General features: G+C 41.1%; 1 protein-coding gene across 15 annotated transcripts in view; it reads right to left on the reverse strand.

Annotated features, from left to right (window-relative positions):
* Positions 1-12,537, reverse strand: part of IL15 (interleukin 15) — a 95,087-nt gene extending 82,550 nt beyond the window's left edge. For 3 of the 15 annotated variants that reach the window (XM_070079477.2, XM_017347246.4, XM_089301686.1), the window contains exons 1-2: positions 12,042-12,537; positions 11,585-11,919 (exon numbers count right to left, since the gene is read on the reverse strand). The gene's annotated coding sequence lies outside the window, so the exon portion shown is untranslated. Of the gene's footprint in view, positions 1-11,490 lie in introns of all 15 variants that reach the window. The other 12 variants (XM_070079480.2, XM_051819274.3, XM_051819271.3 and 9 more) reach the window with 10 other exon arrangements.
* Between the last annotated feature and the right edge of the window lie 9,940 nt (positions 12,538-22,477).

Here is a 22,477-nt window from a genome sequence, read left to right on the forward strand (position 1 = left end):
TAACTAAAATGTTTAAGCAGAATTTAGAGGAAATAGTTCAACCCAAGACTTGGTAGAGTAGAAAATACTACTTATATTCATTCTTGCCTTTCCAGACAGCACAAGATTCTCAGATAGAAGTGCTCTTAGGGCAAACATCAAATCTGGGTTCTACTAACACAGTGCTATTCAGGTTAAAGATGAAATCAAGCATGTAGCTAGAATACCCTCTCTTGAGACCTCTGGAGGACTTCAAGTGGGCTTAGAGAACTGACCAAAAGGGCTTCTAACATGGACAGTTTCTCCTCGAGCATCCTGACTCACAGACAAAGTGAGGAGGCACTTACCTCAATGGTTGTGAGGGTTTGCCTTTCATCCAAAGAAGTGAGCCTCAGTAAAATTCATAGAAAGCCTCCAATATTTTAAAGAGAACTGAACTTTCAGAACTGTGGTGCAGTGGGTTAAAGCCCGGGCCTGCAGAGCAGGCATTCCACATGCACCCATCCTGCACCCCACTCCCATTCTGCACCACGTGGGAAGACCGGGAAGAAGCTCTTGGCTCCTGGCTTTGGATCAGCCCAGCTCTGGCCATTGTGGCCATTTGGGGAGTGAACCAGCAGATGGAAGATCTTTCTCTGGCTCTACCTCTCTCTGTAACTCTTTCAAATAAATAAAATAAATCTTTTAAAAAAAGTATGATGCTTATCTCATTAACAACATATGATCAACAACTACTTTAACGAGAGAAGCTGTTTAAAAAAAAGAAAAAGAAAAGAAAGAAGAAAATTGCAACAGCAAACAAAGCGAAATGCACAGAAGGTCTCTGGATCTCCAATTCTAAGAACAGGAAGCAGGCTACTCAACTGCAATGTGAGTTATTTCTACCAAACAGAAAATAAGAACCTGAGGAGGAGCCAAAAGGGCAAAGGGTGAAGTTAACAGCCATAGAGATCCATTCCCAGGGAGCAAACCTGAACCTTAGTCACGAACACTTTCGCTTCATGAGGAGGACACTGGGGCACTGTGCCTGGCTGGATTTAAAACTGCTATGGCATAATTGTATTTGCCTTCTATTTTCTTTATTATTTTTTCCACATATTTATTTGAGAGGCAGAGTCAGAAACAGACATACAGAGTTGGTTCACTCCCTCAATGCCTGCAACAGCTGGGGCTGGGCCAGGTTAGAACCTGGAGCCAGGAGCTCAATTCAGGTCTCCCAGGTGGGTGGCAGGGACTTACCTACTTAAGCCATCACCTGCTGCTTCCTAGGGTGCACATTAGCAGAAAGCTGGAATTGGGAGCAGAGCAAGGACTTGAACCTGGACACTCCAATATGGGATATAGGGGTCCCAGCAGGCCAAATACTTAGCCCTATTTTCTTGTTTGTGAGTGGCCTTGTGAATTGTAATTGCCCTGTCTTTGTTTTGTGTGTTAGGACAAAGGGAAGGTGGGGGGAAGTGGTAAATCTGTGTTTTTAGTTCACAGAACTCTGCACTGAGGGAACCACACCAGAAACATCTCATCCATACCCGGAGAACTAATTTAGAAACTTTAAGTCTAAGCTTGATGCATATGGAAGTTCTTGGAAGTCAGCAACCATTTAAGAAGTCCAGCTCCTAAGAATGCCAAATGGTGGAGTTAGAATCATGCCAGGGGATCCCAATACAATCCCATCAAGGTGGCATGTACCGATGCCATCTCACTAGTCCAAGTGATCAATTTCTGTTCACAATTGATCACACTGATAGGTCTAAGAGTCAAAGGGATCACACAAACAAGACTAGTGTCTGCTAATACTAGCTGACAGAATCAAAAAGGGAGAGAACGATCCATCACAGGAAGTGGGATACACAGCAGACTCACAGAATAGCAGATGTCCTAAAGAGCACTCTGGCCTCAGAATCAGCCCTTAAGGCATTCAGATATGGCTGAAGAGCCCAGGAGAGTATTTTAGGCCTGGAAAGCCAAGACACCCTGGGGAAAAAAAAAAAAAAAAAACTAAATGGAAGATCTCTGTGAGTGAGATCCCAGTGGAAAGAATGGGGCCATCAAAGAAGGAGGTACCTTTCTCTGAAGGGAGGAGAGAACTTCCACTTTGACTATGACCCTGTCGGAATAAGATTGAAGTCGGCAAACTCAAAAGGCTTCCATAGCCTTGGCAACTCATGACTAGAGCCTAGGGAGATTACTGACGCTATATACAAGAGTGTCAAATTGTTAAGTCAACAACAGGAGTCACTGTGTACTTACTTCTCATGTGGGATCTGTCCTTAGTGTGTTGTCCAATGTGAAGTAATGCTATAACTAGTACTGAAACAGTATTTTACACTTTGTGTTTCTGTGTGGGTGCAAACTGATAAAATCTTTACTTAATATATACTAAATCGATCTTCTGTATATAAAGAGAATTGAAAATGAATCTTGATGTGAATGGAATGGGAGAGGGAGTGGGAGATGCGAGGGGTGTGAGTGGGAGGGAAATTATGGGGGGGGGAGCCATTGTAATCCATTAACTGTACTTTGGAAATTTATATTTACTAAATAAAAAAAAAAGAATGCCCTCCCCAGGATGTAAAGATATAAAAGTTAGCCATGCAAAGATACCACAGAGGGAGATACTGGGTAAATCTTCCAGCTGTCTTAGCTGAAGCTCCAGATACATGCATGTAGAAGATTTCCTGGATGTTTTATACCCAGCAGCCCAAGAAGATTTAACATACTGTCTGTAGCCTAGACAGCAGAATCAAGACAAATAACAAATTATTCTTTTTTAAGCCTCTGAGCTTTGGGTATTTTTTGTTACTGTTTTGTGGTTGAAGTTTTTTGACTTAGGGAAAGAAAACAGAAACATTGTGGCTGCTGTGTTGAGTACAAGCTGGAGAGTAAGGTGGGAAAAAGTGCAGCAACAGGGAGATCAACTCTTGCAATAATGCTGTGAGACATTACAGTAGTTTGGACTTGGGTGACAGCAATGATGGTACTGAGGAGATGTCAGCAGAGGGGTTTAATTTCAAGGCATAGGTAAATAATATGGTAGCAGATTCAATGTGGGATATGCGCAAGGGAGAACTTAAAGACAGCTCCAAGATTTATCGACTGATTGATTGTCTATGTAAATGGAACTGCTATAAGTAAGATGCAGAGGACTATGCAAGAAGCAGATTTGGAAGTAGAAGTCTACATCCAATAGACTTTGGATATGATCTGGAGTTCAGAGGTGACATAACTACAGATGTAATTTATGAATCATCAGTGTATGGAGGTATTAAAAGCCAGGAGATTGGATGATATAACGAAAAGAGTGAGTACAGATAGAGAACAGCCCAAGGACTGAGCCTTCAGACTTTCTTATTTTTATAGTTAGGGAAATAAGAAGCCAGCAAAAGAAGAAGATAAGGAAACAATAGGAAAATAAGGGGAGTGAAGCAGCCTGGAAGCCGAGTGAAGAGCTCCCATCTCCCACTGAAGGGATACACAGGAAGAGAACCAAGGATTAACCACTGGATTGAACAACTTAGAGGCTCTGAGTACCTTTCACAAGTGCATTTTCAGAGGAGCAGTGGGGAATGAATGACAGCTTGGCTGGTTTAAGGAAGAATGGGAAGAGAGAAACTGCAGACAGAGAAGATAAGCAACTGAAAGATTTCATGTAAAATATGATCAGAAAAATGAAATGATAGTGGAGAAAAAATACTATAGGACAAAAAATCCAAGAGTTTTGCTTTGTATTTAATGGGAGAAATTTGAGCAGAGATATGTGCTGATGGAAAAGATCTACTAGAGATGGACAAAAAGATGATGATGGAGAGAAAGATTTACTAGAGTTACGTCCTTGGTATAGATAATGGGAATGAGACTACATACTTGAGTTAACTGTGGTGGACTTCTGGCTGGATTCCTTATCTCTAATTTTTTTTCCTGCAATAAATTTGATCCAAAACTAGCTTTCCTAAAATACTACTTTGATTACATTGCTACAGATTCTTTTTTTCTTCTTTTGATTCCTATTCTCTCTTACATTTCTCTTCTATGGTTTCAAACTTTTGAATAACCTAATTACTGTCACCCCAGTCAACACGAATCAACTGTGTGACCTGCTGTCCTCTAGGCACATGATACACACTGTTCTCTCTGTTGATAATGTAAGTCCAGAGACAGACACATAATAAAATGGATTTACAGTTATAAAAGCTATTATGGGAAATGCAGACAGCACCAAATGAATTCACAGAAGGGAAAGAATAATTCTCCCCATGCAGTAGATGTGCACAATACGAACTAGAGATGGTGGACATTATGAGAAGGACCCATAAAGGCTAACAAGGAAAGACAAGGGATGGCAGATGTGGGTAGAACACAGGGGCAATGAAGTATGGCTGGAACTCAGGCTAAAGGAGAAGACTGCAGTGCAAATGTCCCTACCCTATTAGAGCATTTCCCAAGTGAGAAGCCTCTACAGAAGCCAGACCAGGGATTTTTACCACTCTTATTCCATTCCTATACACTGCTCTTAGCACACTACACCATCCTCACGCCAAGTGGGAGGTGTGGGTGATGATAGGCTGAACTAGCTGAGATCTCCCACCTGAAGAACACACACTGCTGTGAGATTTGTATAACTTCGAGGTGTGTGGGCACAGGGCTTTCCAGATGCACTACTTCCATAGGAGCCTTTCTTTTCTAGGCATGATTTTATTCAATGACTTGGTTTTAAGGCTGGCACTTGCCCTTTATCAATGGGATTAGGATAAATTGAGAAAAGGAGAATCATCTGTTTCAAGAGTAAAACAATCCTATAGAAGTGAGCTGTAATTGAAGCCACCCCTGAAGTCATAGAAGTGAGGGCCCGCCATGCTTTTCCCCCTCTGTGGATGGAGCGGGCTGAGCCTGTGGCCTCCAGAGTCCCACCAGCTTGGTGAAATCTCCCCATAAGTCCATTTTATTCCATGAACTTTGTGAAGTGCCCTCCCTTCCCAAAAGATGTAATCTTCTCTGCTGTATCCCCAGCCCAGGGCCTGCCACCCCACAGGCATGCAGCCAGGACTGGCTTGAAGACTGCGAGATGGATGCATTTTCCTCGGGCATTTCCCACCTCTCAGGTCTCTCATCCCATTTAGCAACTGGACTTCACAGCATCTAGTTTAGGTGGCAGGCACTGACAGTGCCCTGTGTCGTCCTCACGAGAATCGCTCAGATCCTCATTTCAAAGATGAAGCCCACAGGACTCAGAGAGGGTAAGCACCGTGTCCTAGATGACAAAGCCTGAATTCTAACCTAAGACTACTTGAGCTCGGAGAGGAAGCACTTGCTCCCGAGGCTCTGCGGCATCTTATTTTCCGCTGATGTCATCACAGGCACCTGGGGTCCTACACATATAGGGCATCTGTTGCTTTTCTGAAAAAGGCAGTGCAGAAATTCAGACTATTTCAGCATCCATGATTTCCATGGTACCCTGTTCATCGAAACTTCAGGGTTTCAGGATCATGCCCTGGCTTTGCACATTTCAAGCTGCCATGGAATTGGGCAAACTAAAGATGGTCTCATAGCCATTATCAATGGGCCTAGCGCTGAGTAACAAAACTCAACAGCCTGCAACAAAAAGCATTTATTTGTGCTGCTCTCAGGCTTATGTGCTGGCTTGGGCAGCCCCATATCAGCCTGTAAACCAGCTGTGCATAGCTCCAGGGTCTTAATAAGAGATATGAATGAAATGTGCCTGAGGCCAGCAGATTTCTAGCCAGTTCTCCTTTCCTACTTCCCCTTTCATAATTACACTTATACCACATTAGGAAAGAAAGACATATCTTTTCCCTATCCACAATGTTATCATCCATAATGCTATCCATAATGTTACCACCTCAGCATGGTGCCAAGTAAAAGGGTAGTTTGGAACACGATATAAGAGGCTCCTTTGATGAAAGCATTGATATCAATCATATATATCTCCATGACACATATTTCCAACATAGCTTTAATTTTATGCCTATAAATACTTATTAAAGTTATTGAGGTATTTTAGTTAATTGTGTACTAGTAATATTTAAAATACTACAGCCAAGAGTAATTTAACAATAAAATATTTTAATTAAAATTAATTTTCAATTTATATATGTATATTTGTTGGAGTAAGGAGAGTAAAGAAATTGGGAAACAAGAGTATAGTATAAACTTTCAAACTGTAGAATGCTCTATTAAAGAAAAATTAGTTGTAATTTTAGGTCCAGGAAAGTACCAGGGGTTACCTTGTTTCTTGAGTTTCAGTTAAAAGGCACATGAGCAACATTCCCAACAAGGAGAAGAATTCAGTGTTATAAGGGATCTAGGGCCTTCTCTGGGCTCTTGTGAGGCACAAGAGTATGTGGAGCCTCTGTCCCTTGAGGCTTTCCACCCCACACTCCTATCATCCTTGTAAAGACTATATTTGCCTCTTCTAGGACTATTTTCACTTTTGGTTCCTTTATCTGGCAAAATAATTTCTGCACTCTCCTGGCCTTTCTGCACTGTCTCTACTTGGAGGAACAATTAGTATCTGCATTGCCCTCAGGCTCCGCTGTCCATCTCACATGGTCTGTCGACAGTCCTCTCTTCCTGCAGGGGATACAACACTGTTTCTAAATATTCTGCCACCAGATGTAAAATGTGTACAAATAGTACTACTCAACTGAGCTCAAAGAGCCTCTTTATTTCCTATCTCTGACTTTAGGACTGCGTGACTTAAAAGAAAAGAAGATAATATGCATTAACATAAAGCAGATAATAGATAGTACTCAGTCACTCCAAATGATGATAGCCATTTATTTCAGGGCACAAAAATGGTTATGCTGGACACATGACCTTTGCAAGAAGATAAAACATAATATTGAAAAATCAAGATAAACTCAGGGGTGGGTGTTTAGCCCAGTGGTTACAACATCCATTAAAACTTCTATGTCCCATATAGGAGTACTTAGGTTCAGTACTCTGCTCTGGCTCATGACTGTAGCTCCCTGCTATGCTGACGCAGATGCTGGAAAGCAGTAGTGATGACTCAACCAGTGAGGTTTCTGCCACCCTCTTGGGAAACTTGGAATGCATTCCTGGCTCTCAGGCACTGCAGAGTGAATGATCCTGGGAGCACACAGTCTCCCTCTCTGCCTCTTAAACAAACAAACAAACAAATATATAAATAAAGCTCTCCACAGAATGCCTTACTAGTTGTGTCTTAATCCAAAAGAAACTGCCTGCCTGTATTAACTTTTTTTGTATAAAGTGCAGATAAGGGAGGGAGGAAGGAATGGAAAATCATAATGTTCTTAGAACTGTATCTACAAAACACCCCTAATCTGTTTAATTAAATTAATCTGTTAAATTAAAATATAAACTATGTAAAAAATGCAATGGTGGTTAGAATTCAGTGAGGGCAAGTAGATGAATGGCCAATGCGGTATCGAAGACATAGCAGGGGCTTCCTTTTTTAAGTTTCAGATTCACCTGAAGTTCCAACTGGGACATTGTGAATAACAGTAACTTACTACTTAGTCCTTCTACTAAGACTTCTTGGTTACTCTTGCTTCCCCATTCAATACAGTCTAGAAACTGTAAAAAAAAATTCCTTATATATGTTCACATTCTTTGATAAGTGGTTCAGTATATATAAAATCCATAGATATATATGTTTTATATATAGATTATAGTCTTAACATATAACCTTTAAATATATTATGTAAATATATGCACATACAGTATATATAAATGCATACAATACAACTACATATATATTTGACAATTATTAATGAAACTCACCATCAACTAGTTGTTAGTTAATATATTCCAGTACTTGCTAAAACCACAAATTGTTTCTCAATTTGCCTATGGAATTTTCCCAGGTAAATCATTCAAATAGGAAAATAGCAAGGATGTTAGCAATGTTCAACTGTAACAATCTTGGAAAAACAGCTATCATTGGGTAAAGCTTAAGACCTAAGGTTCAAGTGAAGAAAGCCATTGGCTTCTTGCCAACCCAACTATTGTAAACTCTTCTTAGAAAGAGAACTTCCCAGATGGTGAACTACCCCACCTCCAGTTGTGATACAGTGAGAAGGACTGGTCTAATCTCCCCTCAAATACCAGGTAGACAGACAGAGAGACAAACACTGATCAGTATATAGTTGCTTACTACTGACTGAACGCTGTCGGTAGAAAGGGATTCATGTTAGACAAGTTCACTCAGGGGCAATAAAAGAAATTTCTCCAAGGAACCAAACACATACAGTTAATCACATGAATATAATTTGATTTTCATTTTTAAGTACACAATCAATAATATCAGTTAAACAAGTACCATACAAGAATCACCTACTACCAATATTCCATCATAACACTATTGTAAAATGATACAGTGGTTGACTGTCACAGACAGATTGTGAGAAATATTTCTATGGAAACAAAATCAGTCTCCACAAATATCAGCAATCTTAAGTCTATCTAAGTTGGAATCCCAGTTCCATTACTTTCTAGCTCCATGGCCCTGGGAAAGTTATTTAGCTACTCTATATTTCAGTTTCTTCAATTACAAAACACTGATACCTGCACTCCCATGTTTGCTGCAGCTCAATTCACAATAGCTAAGATATGGAATCAACCTAGAAGTCTGTCCATCAACTGAATAACTAAATAAAATGTGACATACACACACAATGGAATATCACTCAGCCATTAAAAATAATGAAATTGTGACATTTGCAACAGAAAGAATACAGCTAGAGATCATTGTACTGAGTGAAATAAGCCAAGTCAGAACAGACAAATATTAGCATGTTTTCTCTTATTTGTAGAAGTTAATATATAATATAAATGTGTGTGGATATCCTATTATTTGGTATTTAGTTTTAAATATTGCTTCATTGAATCATACCATGTAAATGACAATATAAAAAAAAGCAAAGAAATGCAGAGGGGGAAATAGTAAGTACTCTTGGGATACAAGTAATGTTTTGTTCTTAATTTGGGTGTTGGTTGTGAGTGTGCTCAGCCGACAAAAAATTCATTTATCTGTACACTTATGTGCATTTATTTGTATGTATACTGTATTTCAATAAAATGCTTAAATAATACAAAGATAAAATAAGGATAAAAACATATAGTCTCTAGCACATTAGTTCACTATGGTAAGTTTTAAAAATGCATGCTTAGTGCAATATATGGTACCAAACAAGAACTTAATAGGTTTTGGCGACTATATATTATTTCTTGTAATTCAAGCTGTGTGTCTAGAGAAAGTGTTCTGTATTATTATTAACTAACTTTCAGAAAAATACTTAACACAATGAACAGAACTTAACAGTAAACTAGGGGCTGGTGCTGTGGCACAGTGGATAAAGCTGCCTGTTGCAATGCCGACATCCCATATGGGCACCGGTTTGAGACTCTGCTGCTCCACTTCTGATCCGGCTCTCTGCTGTAGCCTGAGAAACAATAGAAGATGGCACAAGTGATTGGGCCCCTGCACCCACATGGGAAACCTGGAAGAGGCTCCTGGCTCCTGGCTTCAGATCAGCCCAGCTCTGGGCAGTGTGGCCATTTGAGGAGTGACCCAGCAGATGGAAGATCTCTCTGCCTCTGCCTCTCTGTAACTGTACCTTTCAAATAAAAAAATAAATAAATCTTTTTTTTTTTTTTTTTTTAAGAAAAAAGCAGTAAACTATGGGAGAGAGAGGAAGAAAAAAAAAAAAACAGTCTTAGGAGTTTTAAAAAGGTTTACAACTGTTTGGGGTCAGAGCCTCATTTAAAAACCTGATCAGAGTTATACAGATACTTCCCTCAAAGAATTGTGTACACCCATCTGGGTGCCTTTGCGTGCATGCACACACGCACACGCACACACACACACACACACACCACTATACTGGTTCCTTTTCCAGCCTTCCTCAAATCCATCAAGGTCACCAAATTTGAGACAGGGACTTTCCTAAAGTAAAATATTCAATTTGCAAAATTTATTCCAAAAATTTTAAACCATTGCTTTTCTCTGCCCCCCCAATTTAGTTGATAAATACATTATAAATACACATTTAATTGATAAACATTTCCTTGAAAGGTGCTGTTGACACCGGCTATGTTAATTTCAAGGAATAAAACAAAAACAAAACATATAATTGTTCTTAAACCTATCAGTAATCTGCAGGAAACTTCCAAGACAACCACACCTTCAGATTCTGGAGTTGTCATTACAAATAAGCAGACAGCAATGCAGCCGAAGGTAAGGAAACAGTTTTCCCACTAGAAGTTCTGGACCAGGGGCCAACCTAACACCTGCTGCCACTGCTGCACAGCAGGAGCCCCTGCAGGAGCCGCCCTCCTGAGTTTGATTAAAACTGACAGGAGAAAACAGAGAAATACAAAGGTATTTTTAAAAGTTCGTGGGAAAACAGAATTAAAAGATAAGTTTATTTTTTGGTGTAAAAAGAAAACCCACTTTGAAATCCATGCATATATTTTTCATAATACACAACTTCAATAAACTTTTTGAAGACCTCTTGTAACAGGATATGACATTAAGATACAATCATGAAAAACCTTAGGAGTTTTCTGATGCTTCTTGGGTTAAACTTAGCTTTATATTTACTTACTTTCTGATTTTGAAATGGTTACTGCTTGGTCCTCAGCCCTCTCCTTTCCATATATCCCTGTCCCTTCCTCGGTACCCTATCATGCCCACTACACTGCTATTTAAGAAAATGAGTTTTAATTTTAATGTGTATTGCATCCTGCTGCTTTTAATTGAATGCTTCCCCTTGCAGCCCCTGCTTAGAAGACACATAGCAGATCCCCACCTGTTTATTCTGCAACAGGTACTCAACAGTTCCCACTGATCAATACAGCCAATTTCTCCACAATGTCAAGTGGACATTACCAGCACTGGGAGGAGGAGGAGGGGTGGAAGAGTGGGTGGGAGGGCAGGTATGGTGGGAAGAATCACTATATTCCTAAAGTTGTACTTAAGAAATGCATGAAGTTTGTATTCCTTAAATAAAAGGTTTCTTTAGGAAAAAAAAGTAATTAAAAGATACGTAGTGGAAAACAGCTGGTGATAGCCACTTTGCTTCCAGTTTCAACTTCTGACTCATCCTATGGAAGAATCTACTATAAGCAGCACTTAAGAATTATGTTGTTTTACACATACTTTGAAGTCTAAATCATTTTAAATGCATGGACTTGCATAATTAAATTCAAATTGTGTGTTAAAGTGTATGCCCTAACACCACGCAGACTTAATAGCACTAGAAAAAAATTAGCTGGATTTTCATTTAAAGCCATCGTGAATAAGGATTTGGGTTTTATATCAATACAATTCTCTCGCATTTCTCTCAAGTCATTCTGTTGTTCCAGATGTTACTTTTCTAAGAAATAAGTGGCTTGTGCGGATTTGGAACTAATATACACCCAGGAGGCCTGATTGCCAAGTAGCGATTATTGCGGCAAATTTCTCTCCCTAGAAGACTAGTCGCGATCAGAGAGAGGCAGGAATTTTACCTTGCACGCACGCACGCACGCACGCACGCACAGGTTCCCGCGGGGAGTCAGGGAGTTGGAGAGGGGGCGGGGAGGAAGCCCGGAGCTGCGGTACCTTTCTTGACCTTTCTGCCAGACCACTCTTCTCAGAAGCCAACAGCTTAGCGGCCGCAGCCAGACGCGCACCCCTCACCCTGGGCCAGGCGGCCTCGAAGTCCGTGGAGCGCAGGGCGCAGCGGCGCCCGCAGCCAGGAACGCGGAGTGAGCGCAGCGCGCTGGGAACCGCGCGCGACGGCCAACGGGACGCGGCGATCTGCGCTCCTCTGGACGCCGGAGGGTGGCAAAGAGAACCCAGGAGACGAATGAAGGGGCAGACGGGAACAAAACTTCTGCACGTAGCGCCGGGAAAACTTTAGTCGCGGTCAAGAGGGTGGGGCGGTCGGCTGGTGGCTGGGCCGGAGAGACGTGTTAGTAGCGCCGCGGCTGGGAGGGGCCCAGGGCGTAGGCTTTAGGGGGAAAATTCCATCTCCCTACCACCTCCCGTCCCACAGCCTGGGAACAGAGTCCTGTACCTCTGTCAAGTGCCGGGTACAATGTGGACGGGCGGCAGCTCGTGCAACCCGGAGTGCGGCCACCTGCCCCCCTTCCCGGGCGAGGGGCGTCCGAGGGCAGTGAGCGAGTCAGATGGGATCTCCCCTGCCGCCCTCCACCCTGGGAGTCCCAACCCCCAGCGAAAGGAAAAGTGAAAGAGAAAGAGCCAGGAGACCAGGCCAAGATAAACATCCCCAGCGGGAGGGGCGGGAGGGCAGCAGGCTCCGAGTTAATTTTCCCCAGGTGTTTGGTTCCTTGGGAGCCTGGCGCGTCTCTGCCGCCGCCAGGTGCAGGGCTTGGAACTTGGAGGGAACGCGGCAGGACGTACGAAAGCGCCCGCTCTGCCTCCCTTGGACACCGGACTCTGGCCTCCGCCTCTGCTTCCAGGGATACCAGCGGAGCCCCGACGCGAGGAGAGGGTCCCCAGGCCGCACCCTCAGCGACGGGCACCGCGTGGAGGCGTCCCCAGCAAAGCCTGGAGACACCCGAGGAGTGGGCGCGGCCAAAACTCCCAGAGGAAAGGGAAAAGGGTGTTGGACGGAGTTGAGCGGCTGCTTCAGACCAATCGCTTGGCCGGCGGGAGCTTCGAGGAGGAAGTCAAGTCTTGAGAAGACTTGGAAGACGACACCTAGTTCCTGATTTACCCAAGGCAGCAGCATGAGTGTACAAGAACGAGTCTCTCTCAAGTCACTTTTTTCAGCCCATTGTGTAGCCCAGGGTTAAAACAGGGTGAAAAAAATTCTGTTTTTTTAATTTTGAAATTTGATGGTGTTTTAACATTTGGCCACATTAACCTCAAATGTGGACATTATATGTGTATACATATATACTATTTTTCTTGAAAACAAAGATATTAATATCGCAAAAAATGAAGTATTTTCCATTTGCAAGGATCGCCTTCCTTGAGATTGAGGGAGCTATAAACCCATCAAAGTGATGAGCAAAGCCCTCCTGCCCGGTTTCGAAAGCTCTTAGGAGAACCTCACCTGCACACGAATTACTGAAAGTCCCTGGTAGATGGTGCTTCCTAACCCTTCAGAGATCTGGCACGAAGACAATGCCTCCTTGAAGCTTAATAGAAAATACAACACTTGGGGCTGGCACTGTGGCTAGTAGGCTAAGTCTTCGCAATGGCGCAGGCATCCCATATGGGCACTGGTTCCTATCCCAGCTGCTCCTCTTTTGATCCAGCTCCCTGTTTGTGGTCTGGGAAAGCAGTGGAAGATGGCCCAAGTGCTTGGGCCCCTGCGCCCATGTGGGAGACCTGGAGGTAGCCACTGGCTCCTGGCTTCAGACCAGCCCAGCTCAGCGTTGGGGCCATCTGGGGAGCAAATCAGCAGTTGGAAAACCTCTCCCTCTGTCTCTAACCTCTCTGTGACTCTGCCTTTCAAATAAATAAATAAATATTTTTTAGGAATATAACTGTGTCCCCTTTTTATTATAGCAATATGATAAAAATGAAATAGAAAAATCTTAGAATGATTAAATACTATACATAAAAATCCACATAAATCATTTCATATTTATGAAAAATTTGAATTTATTTCCATAAACTTTCCTTTTATAAATTATTTTAAACTTGAAATAATTGTTTAGAAACCTGTAAATATATAAAAAGTATTTTACAACCATTCAGAACTGACCATATATATAGGTTGTTTTGTGACCCACTGCAACTAGCACTGACACAGAGCTTCTGAGATGCTGTGTGCTATGCACCTGGTGGAGGAAGCAGAGGTCCAGTCAGGCACCTTAGTGGCCACACTTAGTACCTTCTAGTAGAGCTCGGTATTACTGATGCCAGAAGGCACATGACATCCCAGGTCCTGATCTTCTTATTGACTATCTACAATACAGAGGGACATCACTGTAGACACCACATTTTTAGCACTCTGTGGCCATGACAGTGAGTCACATGTACTGAGCTACCAGAGAGCATTCCTTCCATTGACTGAACTGTACAATCAGGGTACATAAGAAAAATAAAAGTGATCTACAACCACTGATTGGAACTGATATAAAGAGTTCTGGAACAAGCTGAATGATACATGAAGGTACTGAAAAAAGTTCATGGAAAATAGAATAAAAAGATAACATTTGTTTTGGTGGAAAAAGTTTCGAAATCCTTGCATATGAGGGGTCCTCAAGAGGGCATATGGAAAATGTATATTAAGAAAAACTATGCATAGATTTTTTTGCACCATGATAAACATCTTTCAATTTCATTTTCCATAAGCTTTTTGAGGCATCTTCATATAATATGAAACCAGTTAGTCGTATTGTGGCTATCAAATAACAAAATAAAATGGAACTGAAAATTGTTACACCCATAGAATATGTTTTGCTCTACTACTTGCCTCCTAACTATGTAGGTCAAATTTGTTTTCTTAATTACAGACCAAAAAAAGTACTTTTGAATTAGTTGTGACTGCATGCAACTCAATGAAGGTGGATTTCAGACATAATTTGTCTTTGTTGCATGGCACTCACACAGCAAAGTCTTAATGAATGCAACTTGTATTTTCAGTTGCCACAGGCTATTTGGCAAGATTTTGAAAATTACTCACATCGGTGAACAAGTAAATTCCACTGCATAAATTAAAAGTATAGACTAAGATTGATGAAATATTTTGAAACTGCTATAAGATAACTAATCAAATTATATTGTAGGAAGAAATAAAAATTAACTAAATCTCACTAAATCTTTCAGAGGCGATAATAGTCATTTTGAGTTGAAAGAATTAGTGATAAAACCATAATTCAATAAAGTTGTAATACCTGATTTATTCCAAAGATGTTTGCCAACCGGGCAGTCCTCTTTAAAATAAAATACTAATGAATACTTTCTGTAGCTTTTGAGACTATGTGGAAGAAATTAAAATTTAACTGTTAGCTCTCCAACTTGGTATGCAAAGTTCACGACCATGATCTTATTTATGGTCTTCCTAATATTAAAGCATACGCCTAGGATACATTGACCTCCTGGTCTTTGGAAAACATGACCTGTCTGAGACCCCTCAAGTTTCCATTTCAGCTAAAATGCCTGAGTTAGGGCTCCTATTGTGGCACAACAGGTTGAGCACTGCCGCTCCTCCGCACGCGGAGGAGCTGCACCGGACCGGGCGCTTGTTGTTCCCTTTTTTTACAAGTCCTTTCTATAGTAAAGTAAGAATAAGTAAACAGCAAACTCCCAAAGCAAGAATGAGTAGAGAGAAATGAGAAAGAACGAAGTAACGAACTTCCCCGCGAACTCTCCAACGCACTCTCCAACCAACCCACACCACCATGCCGTCTCTCTCCTCCTATATAGTCCTCCTCCGCCAATCCCAACTCGGCTGCCCACACGCCGAGCACGCCGCTCTCCTCCAATCAGGAGCAGCTCCTGCAGCTTGTCAAGTTGGTGAGAGGCAGCTGGGTAGAAGCTGTTTACTCCTCTCCCAGCGCCATATTGTGGGAGAGCAGATGCATAGAATAAGTCTTAATTCCAGTAACTTAGTCTAGTCCGAGTTGCTCCCCACAGAGCACCTGTTTGAAAACATCCACATCCATATCAGAGTGCCTGGGATCAAGTTTCACCTCAGTTTCCAATCCAGTTTCCTGCTAATGCACAAGCAGGAAGTGGCAGGTGGTAGCCCAGGTGTGGGGAGCAACTCGGACTAGACTGTTACTGGAATTAAGACTTATTCTATGCATCTGCTCTCCCACAATATGGCGCTGAGAAGGGAGTAACAACTTCTACGCAGCTGCCTCTCGCCAACTTGAGTGATGACCTGCAGGAGCTGATCCTGCTCCTGATTGAAGGAGAGCAGCGTACTCGGCGTGTGGGTAGCAGAGTTGGGATTGGTGGAAGAGGACTATAAAGGAGGAGAGAGACAACATGCACCAGGAACATCTAAGAGGAACATCCGGATAACATCTGAGCAGCCCCCGAGAGAGCCGGCCGGCGGTGTGCCGCTCCCCCGCGGAAGTGGGGAAAGTGGCAGGGGGAACTGCCCTTCCACGGAGGTGGAAGGGACGGTAGCCAACCCGGGAAGAACCAGCAGCAAACCCGGGGAGGGCCGAGCAGACAAAAGAACAGCGCAGGGTCCTGTGTCGTTCCTCCACGAAGACGGGGAGTGACATAATGGTGCCGTGACTCAGATATGAAGCCTAGTCAGGGTTTAGTGTCGTTCCTCCACGAAGAGGGGGAGCGACACCCAGGTACTTGCATCCCAGCTGCCACATGTGTGACCCAAATGAAACTCCTGGTTCTTGGCTTTGCACTGGCCAAACTCTGGCTATTGTGGTCATTTAGAGGGTAAATCAACAGGTCGAAGATTCTCTCTCTGTTTCTTCCCCTCCTTGTTTCTGTCACTCTGTCTTTAAAATAAATAAATACTTTTTTTTAAATGCATCTTTTGTATTGTTGTGGCTTCCCCCCCCGACCTCCCTCCCTCCCGTGGCCCTCCCCTCACCCACTCCCTCTCCCATCCCGCCCTTCATCACGTTTCATTTTCAATTACCTTCATATATTGAAGATCAACTTAGTATATACTAAGCAGGGATAAAATAAATAAATACTTTTTAAAAAAGGAATATGCCTGAAATGCAGCTTGTACCTCCAGATTGCTTCCTACTTCTTTATTTTTGGTGGTCTTGACAATACAGAAACACTCTTGTCCTTAAAGACCACTTAAGGTACCAAGAGTTTCTCAAGTTGCTACTTTTTCAAAAGTGCACCAGTGTTAGCTTTTAATCTTCTACTTCCTATAGGGTGTCCCTGGTACTGTGCTAAGCACAAATATTTTTTTAAAGATGTATTTATTTATTTGAAAGACAGCATTACAGAGAGCCAGAAGGAAGAGGAAGAGAGAGAGAGGGAGAGGAGAAAGAGAGGGAGAAAGAAAGGGAGAAAGAGAGGTTTTCCATCCACTGATTCACTTCCCAAATGGCTGCAACTGCCAGAGCTGGGCTAATCCGAAGTCAGGAACCTGGAACTCCTTCCAGGTCTCCCATGTGGGTGCAGGGGCCCAAGGATTTGGGCCATCTTCTACCTCTTTCCCAGGCCATAGCAGAGAGCAGGATTGGAAGTGGAGTGGCCGGGACTCTAATCGGCACCCATATGGGATGCCAGTAGTGCAGGTGGCAGCTTTACGCACTTCGCCACAGCACTTGCCTCTACAATATTTTTAACTCACTGAATCCTCACAGTAATTCTATGAGATATGAACTATTATATTACTGTATCCATTTTACAAAAGGAGAAGCTGAGGCCTAGAGAGATATGCAAGTTACCTAAGGTAGCATGTTGATTGGCCCAGAAAGGATTTAAACTCAGGTAGGCTGGTTGCAGCATCCACCCCTTTCCCCTGCTGCCTCCAGATTGATAACCACACTCCATTACTTCTAAAACAAAGGGCTCATGAGGAAAGAAGCCACGGACATTCAGGTAGTATCTCTTGATCCAATTTTCTTTGCTTCCGGATAATTTCACCTGCTACCAGAGAGGCAACCCATCAATTCCCTTGAATTTCTGTGTCTCGATCTCACTGTGTTTTTATGATGAAACATCTATGAGGATTGCAGCCTGGTTACAAACATTGGGTATTTGAATAAAATGACTGACAGAAGGTTGGCAGAGCATTGCTCACTGTGGAATTGAAACAGCAGAACTAGGAGCTGACAGATTCTGGCTGGTTCCTAATAGAGATGGGTACTTGTATTTGAACTAATATGTCAGAGGAGGCTCATGGCACAGAAGGGAAAAAGACACCTGGTTTCCAGCTGGAAATGAATTTAAAAATAATAATATTTTATTGAATCTTTTACTTATTTGAAAGTACCTATAATTTTAACAGCACTGGTACTTAGTAAGAGGGAGAAAGTATTTAAATAGAAACAACAGATGAGTTGATGTGTCAACAACTTCATTGTGAGCAATTTTCTAAGGTCATTCTTATCCATCAAGAACCTAGGTCAAAAAATTAATTACCCTACTTCTATAATATGAAAGTGTATTATAAATGTATACAATATGAATGGATCTTATTGGCATTTATTTCAATGACAGATTGTAGAAGGAATTTTCATCACAGGTACTTGCAGATGTAAGGTAAACACACATCTCTTGAATTAGTTCTATGATATAAATTTCTGCACTTTTTAACAACATATAGTAACTTTAACAAAAAGGTGTAATCCAAAGCCAATAACCAGTAATATGTATATGTTAACAGTCAAAGTTAAACTCATTTCGGTATTCAAAAAAATGTGTATTTGTGGCACATCAGAAAACACTGAAATGAAAATAACATTTGGTTTTACAAATTGTTGTTGAAATAAATGCCAGCAGGATCTATTCATATTATATACATTTATAATGTAGTCTCATATTACAAATATAAGTAGGATAATTAATTTTTACCTAGATTTTTGATTGATTAGGTTGACCTTAAAAGACTGTTCAAAATCAAATTATTGGTAAACTAACTCATCTGTTGGTGTAAGTGTAGATCCTCAGTAACTTTAAGAAATTTATTTTGGTCAAAATAATTTTACCAGAAATAACTATACTTGAAACAATTTTAAATTATTTCTAGAATATTATTAATTCTTAATATTATTAATTTAAAATTATTTCTAGAAGCAAAATTTGAGAACTTTATGTGTGTATATATGTGTATGTATATATTTCATGTTTGTGTATGTGTTTATATACAATATGCTTATGTAATACTTGTATGTGTACAGTAGCTGTTTGCAAGTATCATGAAATAATTTGATAATTTACATGGCTTTCTTCTACGGATTATATATGTATTTAGTTCTGCAATGTGTTAACTAAGGTTTCTTCAACGTATTTATCAAGATAAGCTTTCATAGCACTCTGACATGTATCAACTATACCAATAGATGACTGATAATTGGTTAAATAGCATTGGTTTTGTTATTGTGGTGATTGTAGTTTGGGGAATTATGTTTATGAAATGGCAGCCTCCAATTACAAACCTAGAAGGCTCAGAACAGAAAGCCTCACAGAACAAATTAATATGCTCAAATATCCCCATTTACTAAAACAATTTAAAACACACAATGAGATGCAAAAGCAAGGAGATGGGGTACGAGGTTAATACACTTAGGATAGGGTGCATTGGTGTGAAAAGATTTAGCTATCTAAATCATCATTCATATAACATTTTTCTCTCCCTCTCCCCCTACCTCCCTTCTCCCTTTCCCTCTCTCCCTAGTTCCCTACCTCCTTTTCTTTCTATCTCTCTATTTCTATTTCTAACTTTGTCTCCATGATTTCAGTCTTCTCTGCTGATGGTTGGTGATGAGGACCCAAGTTGGGGTTTGAATAAGGATAGGATGTACAGATGGAAGTTCTCAGGGTCGAAACACACATTTACTTGGTCTATCACAGGAACACTGGAGCACAGCTATATATTTTCAACTAATTTCCTGAACAGCCTGAGGTTTTACCTACATTTCAGAGACATAAAACATAAAATCAAGATGGAGCCATACTGGATTTTACTAATGAATGCCCAACTTAAAAATGGTATATAAAAATGTCTACTGAAGGTGGATGAACATGGAGGTTAAAAAAGACTCATTATTGAGGGCTATTCATTCATAAGTCAACTTTATAAAAGTGAAGTTAGCCAGACTGAGAGATCATAGTTCTGATTTTAATATAATAAGACAAAATGCATTGAAGAAGCCAAGAAAAAAAAGAATTGCCACATCAGCCCTCCTCCAGCATCAAGCAGTGCAACTCCATTTCTCCTGAGTGGGGGAGGGAGAAGGAATTAAATCTATATCTCAGACCAGAAACTCAGTATTGGACCTGCTACAGTAAAACCCAGTGCTGATCAGAACCGTGTGATACCTGCCCCCAAACAAGTGCCTCCAGATTCAGCCTTTAGACCTTCAAGGAACTGCCTCTGTCATGACTCCCTCAACTTCCGACAGACTCCAGCCCTTGTGGAGTAGGATGGGAAAAGTCACCAGACTTTGCTTTGGAGCTCAATGTTAGGCCTGCTGTGGTGAGCCCCAGGATTGGATAAAGCCCATAGGTCTCTGTTCTCAGGCCGGTGCTCACAGGCATAGCCTCTAGTGATTCTGAACAACATACTAACTGCACATAAGGGGCAGAGGAGACAGGGACGCCCTCTCAGTCTAAAACAGCAACAGACTAACAGCAGACTTCAACTTAGAACACCATCTAGTGCTGAAACAGCAGAAGTGTCCAGAAGCTCAGGGAATATAAATAGATTACTTAGAATTTCTGGAAGGCGTGTACTAACAAAGCCAGATTATGATGAATGGAAAAAATTCCTAACCTTTCAGTGCACAATGTTTGCCAACAAGCTTTAAGTACTTCAATGAAGGGGAGGGCATTTGCCCACAACCCATATTGGAGTACCTGCTCTGAGTCCTGGCTACTTTGCTTCCAATCCACTTTTCTGCCAACACATACCCTGAGAGGCAGTAGATGTTGGCTCAAGTACTTGAATCCCTGCTTATCATGTAGGAGCTCTTGACTTTGGCCTAGCCCATTCCTGTCTGGTCTGTTGTGGGCGTTTGGAAGGAAAGAAGATTTCTCTCTCTCTCTCTCAAGAGGAAAAAAAATAAGATGTCAAGAATCAGAGCAATTACTACTGATGTATGCAAATACTCAGAGGCAGAATTTAAAAGTTATTAAAAAAAAAAAAAAACTCAGGCCGGCACCCTGGCTCACTTGGTTAATCCTCTGCCTGCAGCGCCGGCATCCCATATGGGTGCCAGGTACTAGTCCCGGTTGCTCCTCTTCCAGTCCAGCTCTCTGCTGTGGCCCAGGAGGGCAGTGGAGGATGGCCCAAGTGCTTGAGCCCTGCACCCACATGGGAGACCAGGAGGAAGCACCTGGCTCCTGGCTTTGGATTGGCGTAGCTCCGGCTGTAGCGGCCATTTGGGGAGTGAACCAATGGAATGAAGACCTTTCTCTCTGTCTCTCACTCTCTCTCTCACTGTCTATAACTCTGTCAAATAAATTTTAAAAAGAAAGAAAGAAAACAGGGCAATTTAGTCAGAGCTCATATTTTAAAAAAAAGAATAAAAAAATAAAGAAAAAAACTCAATGAGATTCAGGAAAACACAGATAAGTGATCATTAATTTAACAGAGAAACTAAACAGAGGGAAAAGGAAGTATTTTAAAAATTAACCAGAAATCCATGAGCTGAAAAGGACATTAAATGAAACTAAAAATGTGAAAGAAGGTCTAAATAGCAGAATACATGAAACAGAAGATGGGATTAGGGAGCTCAAAGACAGCCTGTTTGAAAATACACTGAGAGGAATAAACAGAATGAGGAAGAATGAGGAAAGCTCACAGGAACTTTTGGACAGAATAAAAAAAAAAAGTATCTGAGTTATTAGGGCTTAAGAGAAACTCGAGAAAGCCAAAGGAGCAAAAAAAAAAAAAAAAAAAAAAAGGTATATTCAAAGAGATAATGACACAGAAGTTCTTAAGTCTGAAGAAAGATACAATTATCCAGGTATACTCAGATTCAACTCAACTATGTCTACCTCCAGACAGTATAATCAAGCTTTCCAAAGTTAAAGACAATTCTCATTGCTGCAAGAGAAAAGAAGCAAGTAACACATAAGGATATCCTAGGTTTCCTGACTATAGGCTTTTTGGCAGAAATATTACATCCCAGGATAGAAATGGAAGATACTTTCACAACTCACAGTTCTGAAGGAACAAAAATTGCAACCAAGAATACTGTACTTAGACAAGCTATCTTCTAGATAGGAAGGTGGTACAAAACAAAAGCAAGGTTCATCACTTCCTATAAGAAACACTAAAGACTCTCTAAATCGTAAACTACCAATGTTAATAAGTAAAAAGAAAACATTAGAAAACTCAGAAGACAGAGAACTTAGAGTACATTCACACATCCACAACCAACTGATCCTCAACAAAGGTGCTCAGAACACACTTTGGAGAAATTGGAATTTTCTCAATAGTGTTGGGAGAACTGAATATCTACATACAGAAAAAATGTAACTAGACCCTTATCTCTTGCCATTTATAGAAATCTATACAATATAGATTACATATAAGCCATAATAAATGAAATTATGAATAGGGAAAATTCTTAGAACATTGGAAGGACATGGATTTTATGGATAAGACGCCAAAAGCACAGGGAACACAAGCAAAGGACAGACACATTAGATTTAATAAAAAGTGCATGCATGTCATGGAAACAACACAGCAAATAGACAATCTTTTATATTAGGAGAAAGTGTTTGCAAATATACATCTAACAAGGTGTTTATAATCTGTATGTATGAGTAAGTCAACTCAATTACATGAGACTAAATTATAAAATGGGCCATAGATCTGAATGAATACTTTTATATGGAAGATTTGCAGACAGCCAACAG

The sequence above is a fragment of the Oryctolagus cuniculus genome, chromosome 8 (assembly GCF_051225735.1).
Source record: "Oryctolagus cuniculus isolate XC-2025 breed Fujian yellow rabbit chromosome 8, ASM5122573v1, whole genome shotgun sequence".
NCBI lineage: Eukaryota > Metazoa > Chordata > Mammalia > Lagomorpha > Leporidae > Oryctolagus > Oryctolagus cuniculus.